We start from the raw sequence: 24003 nt of genomic DNA on the forward strand, positions 1-24003 counted from the left end.
AGAGACAGAAATGTTGAGGAAAGTTGGCTACTCTTTAAGGACGCCTTTCTGAGAGCTCAAGAGTTCAAGAGCAATCTGTCCCTCTGAATAAGAAAGTGGGCAGGAGGGGCAGGAAACCAGCATGGCTAGGCAAGGACCTGCTGGTCAGACTGAGGGAAAAGAATGGCAAGTACAAGCTCCGGAAGCAAGGGTGTGTTGCCTGGAAAGAATACAGGGATGCTGTATGGAATTGTAGAGATAAGATCAGGAAAGCCAAGGCGCAGATGGAACTAAACTTGGCAAGGGATGTTAAAAACAACAAGAAGGGATTTTACAGGTACATTGGCCAGAAGAGACAGGCCAAAGACCACGTACCCCCTTTGGTAAATGAGAAAGGAGAATTGGCTGCAACAGATGTGGAGAAGGCTGAGATACTGAATGAGTTCTTTGCCTCGGTCTTTCCAGGCAGCCAGGGTTCTCATAAGTCTCGAGTCCCTGAATCTTGCATCCTTGAATCTCTAGGTGGGAAACAGGGGGGTAAAACCCACCCACCCTCTAAGGGCAGAGCAAGTCCGAGACCGCCTCATGAGACTGAGTGTCTACAAGTCTATGGGGCCGGATAACATGCATCCCAGGGTCCTGAAGGAGCTGGCTGATGTGGTTGCTGAGCTGCTCTCCATCATATTTGAAAAGTCGTGGCTGTCAGGAGAGGTCCCTGGGGACTTATAAGAAAGGGAGCAAGGAAGACCCAGGGAATTACAGGCCGGTGAGGCTCACATCTGTGCCTGGGAAGGTCATGGAACAGATCCTCCTGGATGACATGTTGGAGCACTTGAGGGATGAGTGCATGATCCAGGACAGCCAGTACAGCTTCTCCAAGGGAAGGTCGTGCCTTACCAATCTGGTGACCTTCTATGATGGAGTGACAGCATCGGTAGATAAAGGGAAGGCGACCGATGTCATCTACTTGGACTTGTGCAAGGCCTTTGACACAGTCCCCCACCACATCCTTATCTCTAAACTGGAGAGATGTGGATTTGATGGGTGGACCATCCAGTGGATAAGAAACTGGTTGACAAAGAGTGGTGGTCAATGTGTCTATGTCCAGGTGGAGGTTGGTGACAAGCAGTATCCCCCAGGGGTCTGTCTTGGGACTGGTGCTCTTTAGCATCTTTATCAATAACATTGATTATGGAATTGAGTGGACCCTCAGCAGGTTTGTGGATGACACCAAGCTGAGTGATGTGGTTGATACAACAGAAGGAAGAGAAGCCATCCAGAGGGGCAGGGGGGTTGGAACTCTATGATCCTTGGGGTCTCTTACAACCCAGACCATTCTATGATTCTATGATTCTATGATTCTATGATTCTATGATTAGGCACTTCTCAACATCCTACTAGAGTAGGGAAAGGGGGGCCCGGGTGAACCTAATGAGGTTCAACACTGCAAAGTGTAAGGTCTTGCACTTGGGCTGGAAGAATCTCAGACATAGATACAGACTGGGAGAAGAGCTCCTTCAGAGTAGCCCTGTCAAGAAGGACCTGGTGTAATGGTGGATGAGAAACTTAACATGAGCCAGCAGTGTGCTCTTGCAGCTCGGAAGGCCAATGGTATCCTGGGTTCCATCAGAAGAGGGGTGGCCAGCAGGGACAGGGAGGTGATTGTCACTCTCTACTCCGCCCTCATGAGGCTCCACTGTGTCCAGATGTGGGGCCCGCAATACAAGAAAGATGTAGAACTGTTGGTGAGTGTCCAGAGGAGGGCCATGAAGATGATTAGAGGGCTAGAACACCTCCCCTGCGAAGAGAGGCTGAAGAAGCTGGACTTGTTTAGCCTGGAGAAGAGGAGGCTGTGGGGGGACCTCATTTCAGCCTTCCAGTATCCGAAGGGAGTTTATAAACAGGATGGGAATCAAGTTTTTAAAAGGGTAGACAGTGGCAGGACAAGGGGGAATGGATTAAAGCTAAAGGAGGGAAGGGTTATATTGGATATTAGGGGGAAGTTTTTTACAGAGAGAGTGGTGAGGGGCTGGAACAGGCTGCCCAGAGAGGTGTTGGATGCCCCGTTCCTGGAGGTGTTCAAGGCCAGATTGGATGGGGCCCTGGGCTACTATGTGTAGATCCAGGCCTGGGGGTTGGTGGCCCTGCTGTGGCAGGGGGATTGGAACTCTATGATCCTTGGGGTCCATTCCAACCCAGACCATTTTATGATTCTATGATTAGGGACTTCTCAGCACCCTACTAGAGTGATTGTAAGAACTCAAATGTCATCACAGCATGAATGTGGAATTTTTGTAACACAGTGTTACCCTTAAGAACAGAATATAAATTTAAAGGGAGCTCCCCTTTGGGACTATTTTCATTGTTATTAATACACAGATATCATAAAAATACGAATTTGTTCCTCACATCTTAATAAAAAAGTAGAAAAATATCCCGATAGAAGAAAAATAAAAGTTTAACTTGTACTGTCTGGGGCTTCTACTGCCTTCCTCTGCCTAATGATAAATCTATTTATGTATGTGACTGAAGCTTTCTCAGCATCCACAAATTCACCCATACCATATACTAAGAGTGAGGTAAGGAAATTAGTGATGATTTTTCTGACTGAGTCCTGTTCAGTACAGGATAAATGTAAGCATTCCAAGGCCTGTCTTACATCTCCTCTTTAAATCAGGCATACTGGATCATCACAAGTACTTCAATGGATCACGATGCTAGGTTTTGGAAGAAACTTTCCCCAGAAGACATTATTGCAATATACTGGGTGGCCTTTTTCTGTCTCGTTCTTGACATGCAGAGGGCTTATCTAGGAGATTTATGTTCCAATGTTGCAGTTCTGGCAGATGGTATTAGTGATTTAGCAAGGACCTGTTGGGGACCTTAGAACTCTTCACTCTTATACTGAAAAATCAATACTGGTGCAACTCTAGTGGGGATTTCTTGGTGATTTATTCCTACTAATTAACAAAGTTGCTGCCTCTATTTCCAGTCACTTCCATGATTGAGATTTCACCTAGTATTTGTGCATATAAAGAAGCATGGCTGCAATGTGAGTGCTGTCTGTTTAACATGCAAGGGATGTGAACAGCAAATGGGGAGAAATGGAACATTCACACTACACAAAAAGGTAAACACAAAGCTAATTTAAAGCTACATTTCAAGAGGACAAAATAATAATATTTAACACTTTCCTAATTATTAACCATGACTAACTGTGACAGTGTTCATATAGATGAACACTGCTCACTATCAGTCAGCTTCACCCAATTTATAGGATGCTAACTGGCCACATCTTGTCAACAACCATAGACAAAATGCAAAAGAAATCATTATTTCTTGACAGTAATAGCAACAAAATTCAAATCATTTAGAGAACAGTCACGCTGCTTAGTACTTACTGATTCAATTTGCTGAATATTACATTCAAAATTATGTGCATTTCCAAAATTGTGTTGGAGAGCTGTAACGGAAAATTACATTGTGATGTGGGTTGGTTTGGGTTTTTTTTCCCCCTCTCTTTAGCCTAGGGTCTGAACTGAAATAATTTTATTTCTTTATTTAATTAATGTGGTACAATATGCACTTCCTGGAATAAACAAGTTCACACTGAAATACTTTAACAGATTAAGTAAGATAGAAGCCTGGGAGTGCCTATAATTTAATACTGAATTACATTTTTAAAAGACATCCTTATGTACTTTTCTTTTAAATGTCAATCTCTTTAATAAATAAACAGATTTTTTACTGCTTTTTTTTTTCCCCATGCTATGTTGAACACTGACTGAAAACAGCAGTCAGAAACATAAGTAAATTCAATTAAAGTTATAGTTACAAGAAACTATGTGCTCCAGGGAAAATTTAAGTTCATATGGTTTAAATCAAACAGGCAAACCAGATTAAGGATATTAAACATAAATTCACAGGGCCTGATGGGATGCACCCACAAGTTCTGAGGGAGCTGACTGTTACCATAATGAGGCCACTATCAATAATCTTTGAAAGCTCATACCAACAGGAAGGGGTACCTGCAGACTGTAGGAAGGCAAATGTCACTTCTCTCTTCAAGAAGGAGACCATTCAGCCTCACCTTGATCGCTGTGTAGGTGATGGAGCAGCTAATCCTGGAATCTATTTCCAGGCACATGAAAGACATGCAGGCGATGAGAGGTAGTCAGCATGGCTTCACCAAGGGGAAGTCATGCATCACCAACTTGATCATAGAGTAATAGAATCATAAAATGGTAGAATTATTTAGGTTGGAAAAGGATCATTGAGTCCAACTGTAAACCTCATACTGCCAAGGTAAAGCTGTTAAACCAGGTCCCTTATTGCCGCACCTACACATCGTTTAAATATCTCCAGGGATGATGACTCAACCACTTCCCTGAGCAGCCTGTTCCAGTGCCTGACAAGCCTTTTTATCCAATCTATCCTCCCCTAATGAAACTTGAGGTGATTTCTTCTCAGCCTATCACTTGTTCTTTGTGAGAAGAGACCAACACCACCTGGCTAAAAACACCTTTCAGGTAGTTTTAGAGTGATAAGGTCTCCTCTCTTCCTCCAGGCTCAACAACCCCAATTCTCTCAGCTGTTCCTCATAAGACCTGCTCTCTAGACCCTTCATGAGCTTTGTTTCATTCCTTTGAACATGGTCCAGCACAGTGTTCACCCCTTATTGAAGCTCTGTTGAACCCTGTCACAGTTTATATAGCCCCAATATGGTATCTCTTCATACAGGTGTATACTCCTCAAATATAGCATGTGATTGTTTTTGGTTTTGTTTTTTTTTTTTTTACCAAAAATGAGCATTTTAACAAAACATTAGAAGAATACCCTAACTTTAAAATGTATATACTAAACAAGTTAATTGCTGCAACCAGCAAACAGCAGCAGGAACAGTAGAGACAGGAGCTGGTTAGATGAGTTTTGAGCTACCTGAGATTGTTGCTGAGGTCCAGGATAAAAAGGTTCCACTGCATTTCTAAACTGTCTGGGAACTGAAAGAAAACAAATTCTAAAGGCCAAGGCACAATCAGCTTTGATTACCTGTCTCCCTAATAAATGTCCTAATGAAATACCCTCTGAAAAAATATGCCTGGGGAAAAAAAAAATAAACAACACACCACCCTTACTTGTACTTCAGGAACCAGCTCATTGTTTGCTTGTTGCCATTGGCTGCTTTGTATCAAAGCAATGGAAAGCTACAGTTGAGCCTTGCCATGTACCCTTCACCAATAAGCTCAAAAAGAATCTGAAAGCAGTGAATAGTGTCAGCATGTAATTTTTAACCCACTGGGACTCATCATGACAAGTCTGTTGCTTGGAATTCAATCCAGTATGACTGCTAGAGGGGTAAGTTATTTTTCTATGCTGAAAGTATTAAACATGAAGTGCCACATTACTTAACTATTGCATTTCTTCCCCCCACCCTGGGAGCACAGAGCTCTGTAAGTTTGCCCAGACACATTGTATATGGGGAAATTAGCCACCTCCAAAAGAGATCCTCAGAACCTGTGTGTTTGTCAGGGACCAAGCAGTTATTCAGTGCAGAGGATTTCTGGGTACTTTGAAACTTGCTTCTCTCAAGAAGCTGAACCTGCTTGACTGAGGAAGCAGCCAACAAAGCTTCCTGAGCAGTACTATTTCCAACCCTTACAGAAGGTCTCTAGCAGAGATTTTTTGGGTTTGTGGTTTATTTTTTTTTTTGGAGGGGTGGTTTTTTGGTTGATTGATTGGTTGGTTTGGTTTGGTTTTTTACTATTCTGGAGAAAACAAATTTTTATGGGAAATACATTTAAACATTTCTGGATGCAGAATAACAATCTATTCACGTTAGAATAGGTAACCAGGTATTGGGTATATTAAAGAAGCCTGAAAAAATATACATAGTAATTAGGTTATTTCTTGATCTCTCATAAAGAATTTCATATATAGACTTGCTTTTCATATTTTACATCACTTCAAATAATGTTTTATTTTATAATGACAAAATGGAATTATGTAATCACAGTTAAGTGTTTCTTTTTAAAAGCTTAATGAAAAGTTGTGTTGCAGTAGCCTGCAATTCTTAAAACAGTACATGCCACAGGTAGAAAGATAATGTTTGGTGAGCAGCATTAGGCTAATCTGATTAAACTTAACTTTACTGGGTTTAGGAAATAACATAAATCATTTAATCCCTCTCTGTAAAATACTGACTAACCAAACACTCTTTGTTGATGTCTGTCTAATCTATAGTTCACAGGAGCAAGTCAATAAAGAAGTAATTTACTTCTTTTTTAAAGATTCATATCTGAAAATATATTTTAAAAAATACCTGGGAGTGTAATAATCTGAATTCTGGCAAATATTAGACTATGACTGATACTTTTCTTGCAGTTTGGATAAGTATTTGCCACTTCACAACACTTCGGGCTGACAGTGGTACTGCATTGTAACAATGACAGACAGTAGCTATCTATCCAATGGGAAATACAGACTTACCAAACTGTAGACCTGGGACAGGAAAGGAAGAAAAATAAAAACTCAACAACTTGCCCAAATGTCAAAATCTAAATTATAAATTGTAAAGCCTGTTTTTTTTAAGAACTCCGTATTGGCATTGGACAATCTCAAAACAGATATAGTTTAAGAGTATCTATTTTCATAATGGATCAATCTATCACTCGAAGTTACCCCTTGTGCATGCTGAGCACAAGTGGAAGGTGTCATTGCATCATGAGAGCTTCAAGTTTATAGCACTACTGTAACATAAAAACTTGGAGTACAAAACCAAAACCTTCTTCCCCCCAGTCTTCCCTCAAAACCTTTCAGAACATTACAAGAGATAGCAAGTCAACATCAACAAGCATGGGAGACAAGACAATGCTGCTATCGTGCATACTGTTCAGAAGCACATGAAATAGGAACAAAAAGTTGGCAAAGTTTTGGGCAGCCCATATGTCACTCTGAAATGTTGAACAGTTTATACATAATGAAAGAAAAATTTTGGACACTTTTCATGAGGAGTTCTATTGCCAATACTCTTGTGGTCTAATTGCAAATGTTTTTAATTAGTACAAATTATTATATTCTCATTAAAATTAGCAAGTAAAAAAAATCCTTTTTTTTTTTAAATATTACCAGTGTAAATTTGTTAATCAAGAGGTATGATGATGCTATACGTTTCAGTAGAACATATGAAAAATATAAAGAGAAACATGAGAGTTCAATACACTGTATGAAGTCTAGAGTTTTCTCTCTTTTTTTAACAGAGCTCTATAATTTTTTCATAAGTTTATTGTTTACTGTAGAAATTAATAAAATATATACCCAAATAAATATCTTTTTGGTTTAGCTTTGAGTTAACAGGTTCTTGGTAAGCACCACTACATAGGGTGCACAAAGTTTGGGGGTCCTGAACTATTTTAACTCCACTGAAAAAAAATTATTTACAATTTCCTTTCCTAAAACTATTTTTGATCGTAAAATTGACTGTTCTTTTTCTAATTAATGCCAGCCAATTTCCTTAAGTCCTTTGTTTTAAATTATTCTTCAAAGATTTATTTTCCGTTTATGCAGGTTTAAAAAAAACCTCTGCCACACATAATGAACCTTTATAATCTGCTGTCAGCTTAATTGAGAAATGGTCATTTTTAACATTAAGTGTGCTTCAGGGAAAGTTGTTCTGCAACATCATTCTTGAAGAGAATATGTTTCAGTCTTGTGTCATCTTCTGATTTATCATGGCAACTTAAGTCTTGTGTTAATTGTATTGACTTAGAATTAGAAAAAAAAAGAAATAAAATTAATGTTTCTATAGACTAGTCAGTCTATAACAGTCTTGCACTCTCATTATGCGTATATCACAGTTATTCTATATTTTGTAATATCTGATCTCTGGAGAGGGAAGCATACATGAGTTGTTTTATCTAACATTACTTCCATCATTGCATATTACAATGGAGAAAAAAAGCTAAGGAACTAATTCCTTGTAAAGGGCAAGATTAAAAACTATAAATTCCTAAACCACCTTTATTATATTTTGTTGTGTGCAACTGTGTTGGTTAAAAACATGTTTTCGTAAAGAACTAACACATTTGAGAAAGATCTGTTGGTGGAGTAAACACACAAAGAAAATCAGTTTAATAGTGGAGTTTTTTTGGAGGCTTTTTTTTTTTTTTCTTGAGAAGCACAAGACTCAGAATAAAAATTGTACCTTTCCATCTGGTAATGTTTTCCACTGTCTGCTGCTGTGTGGCTGGAGTTTTAAGATTATCACTGTAACTATGTCAGAAGAGTTAAACAGGATGTCTCTATAATGTCCAATAAATACTATTTTGTTGAAGTCCAATAGTTTTGTTAACTTCTTACTATCAGGCTCTAGCTACCCTTTATTCTGCTATCGAAAATTTTTTGTTTTGCTAAAAAAATCAGAAGAAAATTCTGTTACCACTGAAGAAGTGAGCAAGAGGGAGAAACCAAATGCGTTGTTGATCTTCAATCTGTGTTCTTAGAAATGCAAAGGAAAGTAGCCTTGTCAGTGCACACACGAATAAAGGAAATAAGCACACTACCAATTTTCGTGCCTAAAAGCTGTATGAAGTAGTCAGTGAAGAAAATTGAGTAGACTAGCAAAAGCAGCACCTTAAATGTGAAGTCTGGACTTGAGCAGTGTGAAGTTAGACAGGCAGCCAACATTACGGTTATGTGGCTGGGGAGAGCTGGCCACGTGCGGCATAAAGTATGCGTGCAAGGCAAATGTACAGAGGCACATCCATATAGACATGTCTCTATATGGATATAGAACAGAAGGACTTCAGCTAAGATATTGCCACAAAATCCTCCACCTGCAGCCAGGGACAAATGTTTTTCTAAGGTGTTACGGTATCCCAACTAACAAATGTCATCTGGAGCAAAACTATAGCAGCTCCCAGTATTCAGCCATAGGCCATGACTATGCTTGGAGATAGACACAGAAACTACACCTTTCTTGCTTCTTTATTAATTTAACTCTACCACAGAACCCCAGAAATTTTTAGAATACTTTTGAATATATTCACCAATACACTTAGGAGAAGGGTAAGAGAGAGACAACGAAAAAAGGAAAGAAACACTAGGTGTTGAATTAAACATATCAGAGACGCGTTTCTTGAGGTGTCTCAAATCATTGGTCCAGAATAAAAATATATTTCACTGATTTATTACAAAAGAAACAAAGATTTATTGATTTTTTCCCCCATTAAACCTTTATCCAAAGCCATGTATATGTCTGACTTGAATTTTTTTTCCTGTTTTTATATCACCTTGTATCTGCTAAATACTTTGATGGATGCATTCAGTACCATTAAAATCCTTGCGAGCCTGTTTGCAGATACATCATATCCGTAAACCTTTCTCCCTTTTTACTTCATCTTTTTAACTTTTTATGCTCTTTAAAGAAGAACAATGAGCTATACCAAATTGAAACAAGCCTGTTTGAACTGCCCATTAAGTCCCAAAATAAGAGAAATAACAATACCATAGCATAGATCATGTCAGTAAAGTCGCAACAAAAAATGAAAACGTGTAGTGGTTTTGGGTCGGTGTTTTGGGGTTTTTTTTTGTTTGGTTGGGTTTTTTTGGTTTTGTTGCTAAGTTAGTTTAAAAGGAGGAAGGAACATTTCTCTGGAAAAAAGGATCTGACAGATTTTTCATCTGTGCTGGTGGTTTCATGTGAATTAAATTTATTCTGTTTTTAAAACTCAAAGTTCTGTACTTAGATTGCATTAGAAAAACACCTACAACTGTGTTAAAAGTCATTCAAATACTAGTTAATTTTTCAGTCAAATTTTACCCCCACAATCTGTAACTAATGTAAAGTAATAACAGTAATTTTCCCTAAACTCCCTGGAACACAAACCCTAACAAGAGCAATTGTTGCCAAAAATATATTCCAACTCATTCTTTGTGAAAAGTTTCTTTGTTTTGAATTTATCAGAGGATCATTTAAGAAACAGTAAACTGATACAGAGAGCCTCAGATCTGAAATTAAGACTGCAGATAGACCTCCTGTGAGGACTGTAAATGATTTCCAGATAGCTTGGTGTAATAGCTTGATTACCAGTGGGGTCTCCAAAGTTAGAATAAAACTTGCTGTTCTTTTTACATTGTTCAGCAAGGAAACATGAAATAAGTTTTACTTAATACCCTGTTCTTTAGTTTTCTAAGATAACTTGCTGGAGTTTAGAAAAACTTATGACTCCAAATATGAGCTTGATGATTGCAAATTTGCACTGAGAGTAGGTTCTTGATAACACAAAATATTCACACTACAGCACTCTAGTAGCACCGTTGTCCAGTTCAGTAGTTATAGTATCAAAGACAGAACTCAATGAGATGGCAAATATTAGAGAAAAATAACTAGAACATAAGGACAAGTTGGAAAAGAATGTGAAATTACTGTATTTAGTTGGAGCTGTCCAAATGCTGGTAATCAACAATTTAAGTCACTGAAGCCTGGAATACAGGTAGATACTTGCTGTTGCCTCACTGCCAATAACCACTTCATAGCTACTTTCATGGCCTTTATAGCTCCTGTTTCCTGGCCCAGACTGTGCTTTGCAGGATGTGACAATAGGCATTTCACTGAAAAAAATCAGAATAAAAGATTAAGGAATTGGGTGGATAAGGGCTGCAAATAAAAGTCAAAATTTAGTGACCAAAATTTTCATTTATGTTTAGTAACTGAAATATCTCCATTTTCTGGCTTTCCTATCAATAATGGCTTGAATTAATCTGAGTTAACCTGCTGTTTTCTGGATGCAAAGCCCTTCATTTTCTCAACAGAGAACACAATGTTGTCTCTAGCTCTTCCATTATACATATTGTGACTCTTCTGTGCAATATTAAAACCAGTTCTGTTTTTTAAAAAATAAATTTATTGAAATAAAAAAAAATATTTTCTGCAATTCAAGAGAAAGCACTGTTCTTATCACCAAACCTAGCAGTCTTTAGAATTGTTTTCTAATGCACAGATTTTAAACTGAATTCATTAAATATTAATGCTCTGATTTAATGCAAGTAGATCTCTTTAAAACTTTTTAATTCAGTAGCAAGAAAACAATATCACAAATGGAAGTTTTTTCATTGCTTTATACATACTTGCAACATACAACAAAAAATTATTTGCTTTGCCCTGCAGATGAAAAGAATGTTGATTTCAAGAAGGTCCATGTAAACACAACTGGTTTAATGCTAGAACTTACTCAAAGCAGAAACAGTTCAGAAGTTATTTCAGGACATTTTTTTTTTTTTCCATTAAGATTTACTTATGCTTTGGAGTCTTCTTCTGTAATCAGTCCCAACCATGAAAGCTCATCAAATATGATTTAACAAAAACTAAATTATAAGAAAGTCAGTTCTATAATGCTTTAGGGTTTCAGGGGTTTTGAGAGGGTGGGGTTTTTTTCTTTCCAGGACAGCCTCTGCTCATTGCACTGTCCAGTATATCTCCTCAGTCACCTGTTTAGCCTTTCTGTCCCTCATATGTATCTAAGTAGCAGAGACCAAACTCATTGTTGCTGTAGAGCTGTTAATCAGGCTTATTGAGAGCACCTCCTCTGAGGTAGTCAGTGTACACACTAAGTAATGGAAAACCAATGTCTCATACAGCTTGCTGTCAAAGTAGACAGGAGGACAATGCTAGTGAAGATGCACTAGCTTTTTAGGAGCACATGCCAAAGATATGGTGAGGGAAGAAGAGCATGTCACTAAGAAGGAAGGAACAGAGTGGGAATACACAGATACTATAAGGAAGGACATGAAGGGGACAGGAGAAAGATGACAATAATGCCAAGGAAAAGAGTGTGAAGGGAGCAGAAAAGGAGAAACGAGAGATGTCTTGGCATTGGTGAGGCCACACCTTGAGTACTATGTCCAGTTCTGGGCTCCTCACTACAAGAAGAACATCAAGGTCCTCGAGTTTGTCCAGAGAAGGGCAACCAGGCTGGTGAAGGGGCTGGAGGGCAAATCATATGAGGAGCAGCTGAGGCAGCTGGGGATGTTTAGCCTGGAGAAGAGGAGGCTGAGGGGAGACCTTATCAACTGCCTACAGTTACCTGAAAGCAGGTTGTAAAGAGGTGGGTGATGGTCTCTTCAGCCAAGTACCAGGTGATAGGACAAGTGGAAATGGCACTAAACTGTACCAGGGCAGGTTCAGATTACACGTCAGGAAAAAATTCTTCGCTGAAAAAATTGTTCAGATGTGGAACAGGCTGCCCAGGAAGGTGTCTGAGTCACCATCTCTTGATGTGTTCAAAAGGTGGGTAGATGAGGTACTTAGGGATATGGTTTAGCATAGAACAGGAATGGTTGGACTCAATGATCTTAAAGATCGTTTTCAATGTGGTGATTCTGTGATTCTGTGATTCTATCTGGAGAGTATGGAAGCCAGCCCGAGGCAAAAAAAGTACATTAAAGCAGATGGTTTCCCTAAAGTGCTACCATCCCTGTTTTAGTTACTTCTGATATCGAGTGGAGTTTTTATTCAGCTTTTCCTTACCTAGGTGATCTTAGTCTGTTGGGTTGTTGGACTAGATGATCATCCAAGGTCCCTTCCAACCCCTAACGTTCTGTGAGTCTGTGATTCTGTGATTCTGTGATTCTGTGATATGCTGCAGTGCCTGGTCTACAAGACTGACGGAGGGCTGAGGGCTGTGGAGTAGAGTACAGCTCTCTAAATCACAGCAGTGTTGGCTGGGCATGCTAATATTAGCATTGCAACTGTTTACTGACCTATTTTTGTATCACTTGTTTTTCATGTATTAACATGATGATTATTTCAAATAATATTTGAGAATGAGGTTTCTAAATGAATTTTTACTCTTAAATCCTTCAGTATTCCTAAAGATCCCTTGCTATGCCATAATATATATCTGATTTTCTTTAACACACTGCTTTCATCATACAGAAAGCCTGAAAAACCTCCAGTAGGTTAGTGTTAGAAGCATTTTATCAGCACACCTTTTCCATTTGAATAAACTCAAAGGAATAATTTCCCATCTCATGTTTCCCATCTCGGATGAAAAAAAGTTAAAAACATTAAAAAGAAGAGCTTCCAAAAAAAACCCCAACACAATCACAGCAAAGGACGAACAGTAGAAATAGAAAGAAAACATATCCAAAATGGATGCATAAATTTACATAAGGTTTTTACTTGTGAACACAGGCATATTGATTTCCAAGCACTGGAGACAGAACAGTTATTAGAGATATCTCCTACTATCAATTACACTTACAGCTTTCCAGACTGATTTGTCTAAACAATCATATTTTTGTTTCATTCAAGTGCCAGTATATTAGCACATTTTTATATTTTGAAATCAGAGGGGAAAGAACTAGAAAGAGAAGTAAGAAAGCAATGATGACAGCAAAATTGCATGACAACATTTTTTCTCTCTCTATGGTCCTGTTAACATATATCATGGTAGGAACTCTAAAATCTTTGGTACACTTGGGGATGCTGACAGTGGAGATAAGCTTTGCTCCTCTCTTAATACCAAATGTCTTTACAAAATATAATTAAAATGCTAGTAAGTATGTTGACCAAGTATTTTCCAGCCTGCAAACTCATGTATAATGAAGAGATGAATCATCAAGAGCTATTGAAAATAAATTTACGATTTGCTTCTATTTCAAATACCACAAAAATCAGACCACTACAACTTCCAGTAATTTGATAGATATAACAGCAGCAGTGTGCACATTGCTGAGGGACGGTTGGTGGTTTTACTTTCATTAAAAGAACATTTTTTCAAGCACTCAGATATCATAAAACTTTAAGACACAGCTTAATGCATTTTTTACATGATGAGTTCAGAAATAAAGATTAACACTAGGCAAGTATTTTCACTTTTGCAATTCAGGAATAGATTTTAAACTAAATTAATTTTGAGAAGTGTTTTATGTTAATTTTCTTGGATTTGGTCAGATCTTTCTTCCGCCTTCTACCCCATCATACTGTAGTGGTCATTGCTGTATATGTGCCAGACATCTTTCGTGGAAAAGCAGAGTGTACAATGAGAAGTTTGTCGTACGAGCATACAGGTGGTCTAGGTAGTATTCCAAACTGCAATGAACCAAACCAGAGAGAGAGGATGAAACACTACTTTACTTGAAGTTAGTGACAAAGCTAATTCATTTCAGTACAGATATTTTTTCCTGCACTGCAGCCATGCATTCTCCCCAGATTTTCTTTAAAATATACAGCAAGTGACTTCCTCACCTTAATAAACACACATTGTCAGCACAGCCTAATTTCTCATTAGCTAGACCACCTTTTTGTTTTCAAAGATGACACAATAGTTTTACCATTATTATTGTAAGTGTTCCCTTTTAAACTAATTAAATAAATGTTCACTAGAAGAGGGAAAAAAAGTGTATATCTCCTTGTCTAAAGGTGAATGCTTTAGCATAAATTTCTGACTCTGGCATTGCATGCCACAAGTGTGCTGGGCACTGATGTAGTCACTTTCAAGCATTCTGGGCAATGGGAACAACTTTGGCAGCAGAGAGAAGGCTTCATGTCATCATTTATATGCTAAGGTGGGCCCTGTCATATGAAGAGATTGTGATTTCCTGCTTCTCTAGCATAGGCCTGTATGAAAGCAGCACATTGTGGCTGATAACCCACCTAAACCAAACTGGTTTAGGAAGGTGACGCAGCTTAGTGAAAAATTAAATTTTTAAACATGCATTCTTATTTAACTCTTCAGCTGGTACTCTAAAATGTACTTGTGCAGTTCTCAAGCAAAAAAGAAGTAATTTATAAGAAGTCTGAAGCACTGTTAGACCTTCATTACATACAGGAAGATCATCTTGGTTGTGCATTAACTAGTTAATTCTTCTAATGACATGACATGTAAGAAGTCACAACTTTGCATGTCTGCAAAAGGCAGGGACACTTTGTGGGACTCCACAGTCAGGATCTGTTTGCAAATTTTGTCATATCTCTGTACTTAGTTCAGTTACACCTGCTGTCCTCAATAGTTTCAATAATGCAATACTTAATAAATTCTTCAATAGACATATGTGAATTTTCACTCAGCATATTTCTTCATTACCTCTAGTTAAAAGTAAGAGAAATCCAGGATTTATCTTCCCAGCAATGCTAAGGATTCCTATGTGACCCTGAAAAAGTGATTATTGTTTCAGCTCACCCACTTGTGCAAGAAATGAAATAAATATTACATACAGGAAATTCAGGAAGACTGAATACAAAAAAAAAAAAAAAGGCTTTCTAACTCAAAAACAACTTTTGAATTAAAAATATTCTCTTTCTCTTTCCCTGAACTTTAAACTGCCTTTGATCTACTCTAGAGTATCAATCAGCATACACAAACACTGCTTCTATAATAATTTCACCTTTTATGTTCGGCGATTTGACCCACCCCAAAGACTAGGTATCTTTGCATCTCCTTCTGGATGTATTTCCCTTACATTAACCAACCAAGATTATGAACCGTCAATATTGCAATAAAATGGGACACTCAATTTTATAACATAATATAAATTTATGCACTCTTAATTGTATACACTATTAATGACATTTTTGAATGTTCTCTGCAGTGAACTTTTATGAAGTTCTAAGTGAATAATGACATATATTATTTAGAATATTCTAGATTTCTAGAATATTACAGATATTCTAGAACACTTCTAGAACTGTTTAAAATAAATCAAGTAAAAATTTTACTGTAAATTATTTGTTCATCTTCTTTTCAGGCTTTCTAAAGATCACGATCCTGATATTCTGCAAGAAAATATCTTTTTCAATTTACAGTCATGAACAATTTCAATCATATTACTTGCAATCCATGTTGTAAATAAGATTGTAGAGAGAGAAATACAATGATCCCATATCATGTCTGTGGAGTAGCAACCTCTTTGTCAATCTCTAGAATAAACCTTGCCTAGCAGTAAGTGTATACATAGGTGAAAAGTCACCAGCTTTCTTTCCTAATGTTGGATTATAAAGTTTGGTGTTTTTTTTTTTCAAATTGTAATAATATACAAGTATCCTGTAACTCTGGTTTATAATCAGTTTTACACAAAACACCATCCTTGGAGTGAAGGGTGGCCTTTGATTGACATAATTGATCTACCATAAATGGCATTTAAAAAGATATGGTGTGAGACAGGAGACAAAGCCTCTGGAGAAAGCTCCTCTGCAAACCACATCTACAGTTCAAGGATCCATATTTCCACTGAACCTCCGGGACTAGACCCCTTTTCAAAGCCAGAGGGAAAAAAAAACCCCACAAAAAAAAAAACCCTCTGACTAAAGTCAGAGACACATTTTGAGTTACCATACAGGTTTAAAATGCAATTTATTATTGTTAATACATTAAAAAGACAAAAGATCGACAAAAATTTCTTGAAACCTAAAGAAAACTAACTAGAAGGGATAAATAAAAAGACAGACCAGAGAGATAATATGGGAGAAAACACAGTATTTATAGGAGAAAATAGTTTTCTCTCTTTTGTTCAGTATGATGATGGTATGACTTATTTTAAATTGCTGATTTCCTATTTCTTGAGTAATACTGTATATTGCTATGTGACTACATCTAAAATAGAAAGCAGTGAAAAGATCTAGAGCAAAGCAGTGGGCACAGATGACCCACAACCTCACGCAGCTGCATGGTTCCTTGTGATGGTCCCACAGGACCAGAGCCAAGGAGGGTCTGCAGACCAGTAAAGGCACTCCAAGGCAACCTTTTCTAGTTCAGCTTAGTATGACCAGCAGTTGTCATGGCCAGCACACTCCAGGTCAGGCAGAAGCTAAAGGGGTGAAAGTGCCCTTCCTTGCAAAGCTGTACTGAGCATGTGCCACTGGAGGAAATCTGGGCTGGCAGAAAGACAGTTGGCATCACAGGACTGCTTGAAAACTTCTTGAAAGAGTGGGAGGCTTTCTAAATCAAGAAGGGGATCTGCAAACAAGCTTTAGAGGTCATGCTGAGGATTAAACTCTGCTGGCACCCAGAAGGGGCTATTTAAGCAAGGAAGATATCGAGACTGATTGTACTGGAGTGCAAGACAATAAATTATTCATATCCTTCCATCTGTGTAGTAAACAGGGAACAGGATTTTAAAGTCTTTTCTTTGATCTGTTTTGTCTAGAAGAAACAATGTGAAAAAATGGGTTTTTCTCCTATTAGTTTGTCATCTAATCAAACAGACCTCTAGAAACTGGGAGCCTTCTGATGCTCTTGAGGTTTGCTTGTTTATTGGACAAACGGTGTGGCAGATCCATCTCAAGACTGATCAAATATGAGTCTCCCTGCACTCATTAATCTAAAAACAAGGGACCTATTTCTTCCCCACCTGAAAACACACCAGTTTCAATGGGCTGTCAATGTTATGGTTATTTTTAACCTCAATAGCACAGAACATAAAACTCAAAAAAATCTAGGATATGTGGGAGGTACACTCATCCAAGGGATTATGGAATTGGCTGGATTTTTTTGTGTGTAGTTCTGCAGGATTAGGCAGCAGCAGGCAGATGCCAACGAGGGCTTCTTGGAAGGTCTTGGAAGTAAAGCAAAGACTTTGACCGCTATGTGTGAATATATTCATATGATTGTGAGATGCTATTATATGTCTACAAATGGACTGGGCATTTGACTACGAAATCTCAAGTGTACTTGCTACATGAAGAACAAGTGACAAGAACTGATGATTATATACAAACAGAGTAAACCAATTCTGTGAATAAATGAACGAAGGGTCAAAGAGTACCAGGATATCAGTGGATAAGAGACATTATTTGTGTAGATCAAAGGTAACAGAACTAAAAGCAAAGGGTAAAAAGACAATGGCATGTTAAATAGTTTCCAGTCCCTTGAAGAAACAAATCAAAATGGACTTTGTTAAATGGAAGTAAAGTTATCCTAGATGAAATATAGAAACTGACATGATAGAATTCTGTTAATGAGCTGCACTTCTCAAACAAGATTATATTGTAGTTTCTCTTAAAAAAATTACAGTACCATAAAGAAATAGCCCACATAGATCTTTTTATCTCTTTTTTCTTTCTTATTCAAAGTCTGAAGCAACAGATAAAAACTTAACTCTTCTCTGAAAGCCTTTGATTACAGAATCTATTGACGATATTCCAAAGAGACACCATAGAAAACGGTGTTAGTATCATAATCTGCCAGACATTAATTTCTTTGTGAAATTCATGATGAAGCCTTGTCCCTATATTTATTTTTTAATAAAGTTTGCTATTCACCTCGAGTCAAGAAATATTCAAGAAAAAACCCTTGATATTTCATGTATTAGCTTACTAGCAATAAACAGACCCTTACATGAAAAAAGCCTTGTAATAAACGTGTAGTTTATCTCAGCTCTTTGCTGTCACTGGTTGTAATTGTATGCAATCTTTTTGGCCTATTTAACTTTTCTTTATTAATTTTTATTAAAAATAGTTAAATGAAAAAACTTGCAGTTACGGTGCCAGTTACACTTTATTTCTCAAAAGGAACAGGACATTAGTGGTGTGCATTTGTATACATACATATATGTGTGCATGAGATCAACAGGTAAGATGAAATAGTACGTTTTTCTCCACGTAGGCATGAAATCTAAGTGGTCAGGTCTCACTCAGAATCATACTATATACATAACTGAAAAAGTATTTTGAAATTTTAGAAGCATCAGGTTAGTTAAGTATATTGAAGTGCACCTGTGGGCTTTTAAACTTTCTATACTCATGCTGAGGTCTCTAGGTAAATGTCCCTTGTTTATTCATTTTCAGTAGTTAATGGAGCTCTGAAAACAGCAAGAAAAAAAGCGACATTTTCTCAAGAGAATTTAGAGATTCTTTATCTATTTCATTCTGAATTCTGGAACAATTGGACAACATCTAAATTGCACCACATGTGCAGGTGCAGCATGTCACTCGTTCCCTGCTCCACTCACTGACACCTGAGTTTACAGAGGGCACAAATGTATATTATATTAGCGTGAGGTGGAAGTGAGGCAGATGTGAGCATTTGGCTTGTGGAGGACTTTTACACTCTACAAAACCTGACGAAGTTGACAAAGAAAGTGTAAAGACTTAGTTTCAAAACAAAAAAACAATGCAAGTATAAGGATGGCCTTGCAATCAGGGTTCATAATAAACTTCTTATGTATATTTTGTAGATTTATTATTTTATCCAGGACACAATGGTATTTGATTTCATCATAATTTCTTTATTTTGTATGTGTGGATCTTTTTCTCAATTAAATACAGACCACTTCCAAGAACAGAACAGGCAATTATAAATATTAACTTATTTTTAAAAAATCAGATTATCAAAAGACATATTAAAAATTATATATTAGAAAAGTCAGAGATTGTCAGCTGACCTTTTTTTGGGGGGGCGGCAGGAGGTGTGACATTTCTGTATGTAAAGGTGCTTTTGTAAAACTGCATGATAAGGTACATCACAGAGACAGAATTAACCCAGCCTTGTAATGAATGTGGACAGTTTCTGTATCTTTCTTTTGTTGTTACTGTTATCTAAGATTTCAAAGTAATTGTAAAGCCAGATTGTGAAAATTCTTTATAGTTATTGTCTCCCTCTGCTTGCAGTAGAGAGAATGAAACTGCCAAAGCAGAGTATGCTCCTTTTGTAAACTATCTGTGTTTGCTTTGTGACGGTGCACAAGTCAGGTTTTAGTTTCATAACTTAAAGTGCGATTTTAGTTAATGTTATTGCAACTTAGGGTAGTCACACATTGTTGGTAATGAGATTGCAATTATTATCTCTTTATTTATTTGCCATTGACATGCTGACAGCATGTATCTCTTACTAAATGCGCATGCCAAGCATTTACATCCTGTCCCAGAAGACAGCTTCCTGGAGGTTGAGCTCTTACTGACTTTACTCAATTTGAACAGTATATTTAATCGAAAGGAGTCCCAGTATTATCATAGGATGTCTCATGGCAAGAAAGCAGCTGATAAGGGAAAGATGTGGCAGATGAGAAGCTTGCTTGGCAAATGAAAAATGGGAGCCTCCTGCCTCATGCTTTCCCCCCTGTTGTTTTTCCTTTGCTTTGGGAGTGAACAACTTCCTTCTCCCTACAAATGAGTTGCTCTTTGCCCTTTCCCCCATCTTTTTCCAATGCCCATGATCCCTTGATGGCTGCGCAAGCAGACCAGGAGCCCTTCCTGGGGGTGAGTTGCCCATGGCACCTCCACTGGGTGGCAGAGACAGAGCAAAAGCAACTGGTAGGGCAGGAAGGGGAGGGAAGCCCCTCTGTCTGACTTCACACACAAAGCTCTCACTGATGGGGGTGTTTACCCCAAAACTGGTAACACTCTGAAGAAGTTATCTATGATGAAGTTATATAGAAAGGATCATCAACTAACAGCAGTGTGGGGTGTCACATGACACCTCCAACTTGCAGTGCCTGGGGACACAGAGACTTTCTCACCACAGTTGTGTTGGTCTGGGCGTAAGAGGTGACACACCAATCTGGAGAGGCTGTGTCAGCCTTGGAAGCTTGGAAAGTGGAGCAACATGCTCTCTTCGGAGAAGGGATGGGGGACTGTGACCCTTACCTGCTATGGGGCTGTGTCTGAGCAGAAGAAATGCACAACTCAGAGTGTGCCTTGAGGATCAGAGCGTGGGGGGATGAGCCCAAGAAAGTTGTGTTTAATGAGATTTTGTGAGTCCTGTGGTGTAATTTATCTATTGCATTGCAGATATTCACCTTGAAAGCATTATTCACTGATTTCTTGTTAATTATGTGCTATTCATAAATCAAGAATTTAAGGTTTGATGTTAACGGGATTTAATGCACATAAATTGAACAGTTTTTCCTTTAGATTCATGGCATCTTTCTACATTATTTGTTTCTGTGACTTCTTTCTTTTCTTCACATGGTTGCTCTATTATAGTCAAGCTAAAAGTCATTTTCTCTATTTAAAACAATATGTCAAAGGTGCCTTCTGTGCAAGTTGCAAACTCAAGTCCCTTCTGAGAAAGTGTACAAGCAGATCTCCATTTCCACATATTCTAGAGGCAGGTATGATATCCTGTCTAAGAAGATGGTAGGTGAGTCTTCTACCAGACATCCTGTTCCTCCAAATACTTTATTTCTACTTTCCACATGCAGTTCCATCTGTCCCTGACTTGATGGAAATGAGAGAAACATACAGAAAGGTGTATATGAGCTGAAATTTGGTAACAACTTGAGTATCATGTGCTAGCATGACCTGGTCACATAGTCACAGAAATATTTTATTATCAGACACATCTTAAAAAGAATAAAAAATAAATTATTTCTCTTGTGGTTGAGACCCCTACATGGCCACATCAGCAATTTTATATGTAACTTGATAAAACTAGCCTGCAAATAAGCTTCACCATGTAGTTCTGCAAAAAAGAAAATAAAAAGGATGTCCACATGTTACAAATATACATCTAACATCTAAAAAGATGTTTTTATATTCAGTGATGTGAAAATTTCTCACTAGATGTCTTTCCAATTATACTCCTAGACTAATGTTGCTTCTGAGACAGTCATTTTCACTTAAAGCACAGTCATAAGCTATTATCATATGTATGCATAGACCACAGTTCTCAGATCTCCAGACCTTGACAAAAACATTTTATTTCTAAAACAAGATTTAGGAGTATTATTCAGTGAGGTTTATGCCTGTGACAAATTTCAGCTGCCAGAACATGGCAGTTCCAGGAAATCATGCATAGGTTTAAATATTGGGTTATTTCTTTTATTTATCCCCCTTTTTTAATGAGTCATATCTGTTAAAATTCCCAGGGAAAAAATGTAGGCGATTTCAGCCCCATTAACTGAAATCCTCCCCAAGGTTAAAAATATCTGAGGAGGGCTTTTAATGACAGATTTTACCAACACCACCATGTCAGTTAAGAAAATCCATATAGACATGTAGCAGATAATCCTTGTGCCTTTCCTGGGATAATTTATCTCGATTTGAAGGAACAGTCTACATTAGCAAAAGCATTAGCTTTGCTAATGTGATCTGAAACTGATAATGTTACATGACACTTTATCACCAATGATAAAGTAGTGATAACTGGAGACCTAACCTGAACATAATGAACACAAAAACCCACTACCATGTCATAATCTCTAGAAAGGAATTTATTTGTTTCTCTTCATGGATTGACTGGTATGTGCAATTCATCTTGATGCAGTGGTTAGGCCCACATTTTATTTCTTCTCTTTCTCATATTTGCCTTTGTTGACTGCTTGCTTGGTTTTAACACTAGGAGAAGTTATTTAATCCACTCAAATATTTCCTTTAGCTTCTCCTGCTAAGTAATACAATGGACAATTTCACCTCATAGGAAGACAGGTACTACTTGTTAGAACTGTCTGTCATCACTGAAGCACAAAATAGTCTAAAACTGGCTTGGCAGTTGAGGTGGGTTCAGAAAGATTTTAAATGCAGTGTAGTTCTTTTTCCATTGCCTTAGATCTGAGAGAAATTAATTTCAATAAACTCACTGATACACCAGATAAGCTTAGAGTCAAATCTCTTTTCTCTCTGTCTCTCTACTTATTTGGATGTCTGGTAGGGTTTCTGTTTGTTATGTTTTCTTTTTCCAGGCCCTTTACAATTTTTTTTCTGGGTATTCTCATCTGAAAAAAACATCTTTCATTTGTAAATCATATCCAGCATTTTTTTTCCAGTCATCTGCTCTTCTCCTCCTTTTTATGTAAGACTTTTGATTTTTTTCACCATAAGAAGTTCAGCAGTGAGAAGTCTCTAGATACCTGGTGATGATATGGTTGTTTTGTGATCTTAGACAAAATTTGCTCCTGTTCAATTACCATATTCCAGACACCTCACCCTGAGAAAATTGCTACCTATGACTAGTAATAATATGGTTCTTGGTAACCAGATGTACTTCATGAAGGTAAGTCATTCAATCTAAATTTTAAAAAAATATTCTAATAATAGTGAAATAAAATTAAATAAGGTATGTCTAGGTTTTTTTCCATTTCTAGAGATTTAAACTATTATTTCAGTGGCTTTGAATATATTGGACCTCCTTCTTCCCTTTTGCATTGGGGAGGTCATCCAGGCTTTCTAGAAAAACAGATGATAATAACACGTAATAACAATATATTTCCTGTTCTTGGTTGGTTGTCACTTTTGCTTTGACTTCTAAATGCTGAATTACAGAAACTTCTTATGTTCTTAGGAAAGCACAGCAGTCACCATTACACATTATTTTAAAAGTGGAAGCCTCACAGTAGAAGGTTGTTGGAAACCAGTGTACACATATAACAGATCACAACATAGAAAGACATCTGCATTGTTGCGACTTTGTCAAATATATGAGAAAGACAACTATGGCAATCAGATAGAGTGAAGTATGTTTTGATGTAAGTGACAAATAATGAAGTTTTGCACTGGATTTTCCATGGCATGTTATTCCTTCTAGAGGCTGTGGTCTAGCCTGTAGGATTTATGTGTGACTATAATTGCAGCCCAGGAGAAATGGTTTCCAGTTTGCAATCTAGCTTGCTTTGTGTTTGTTATTTTGCAGCTTTAATTTTGAGGGGTTGTGTGTTTCCAGTGACTGTTACACTTAGCATAAATTACATAGGTGGAAGAGAAACACACTGTCAGTGCTCCGTGAAGAGTAATTTGCTTGGTATGGGCTCACAATGCATTATCTTACAATGCTATAATTAATCAAGCACCTTTTGGCAAGTTAGTGTCAGCTGCAGAGCAAGACTTCTGTCAAATTGGAACTTGCTAGTCTTAATTAGCTGCATAAAACCTTTAAAATTGCAGGGGCAGACTGACATTACTTAAACAACATAGGTTCTACTCCTGTGTGTATCTACTCTTTTTAGAAGACCTATTCACTTCCAGAAATAAGTGCTTTGCAGTATTAGCAAAAGATTCATAATCTGGTCCATTAACTCGTAGTTTCTGTTCGGAAATGCATGGTTGCTCACAAATTACAAATTTTGCTTCTTTTTTTTGAGTATTTGTTTATGGTT

The sequence above is a fragment of the Gallinula chloropus genome, assembly GCF_964237585.1.
Source record: "Gallinula chloropus genome assembly, chromosome: 2".
Classification (NCBI taxonomy): Eukaryota; Metazoa; Chordata; class Aves; order Gruiformes; family Rallidae; genus Gallinula; species Gallinula chloropus.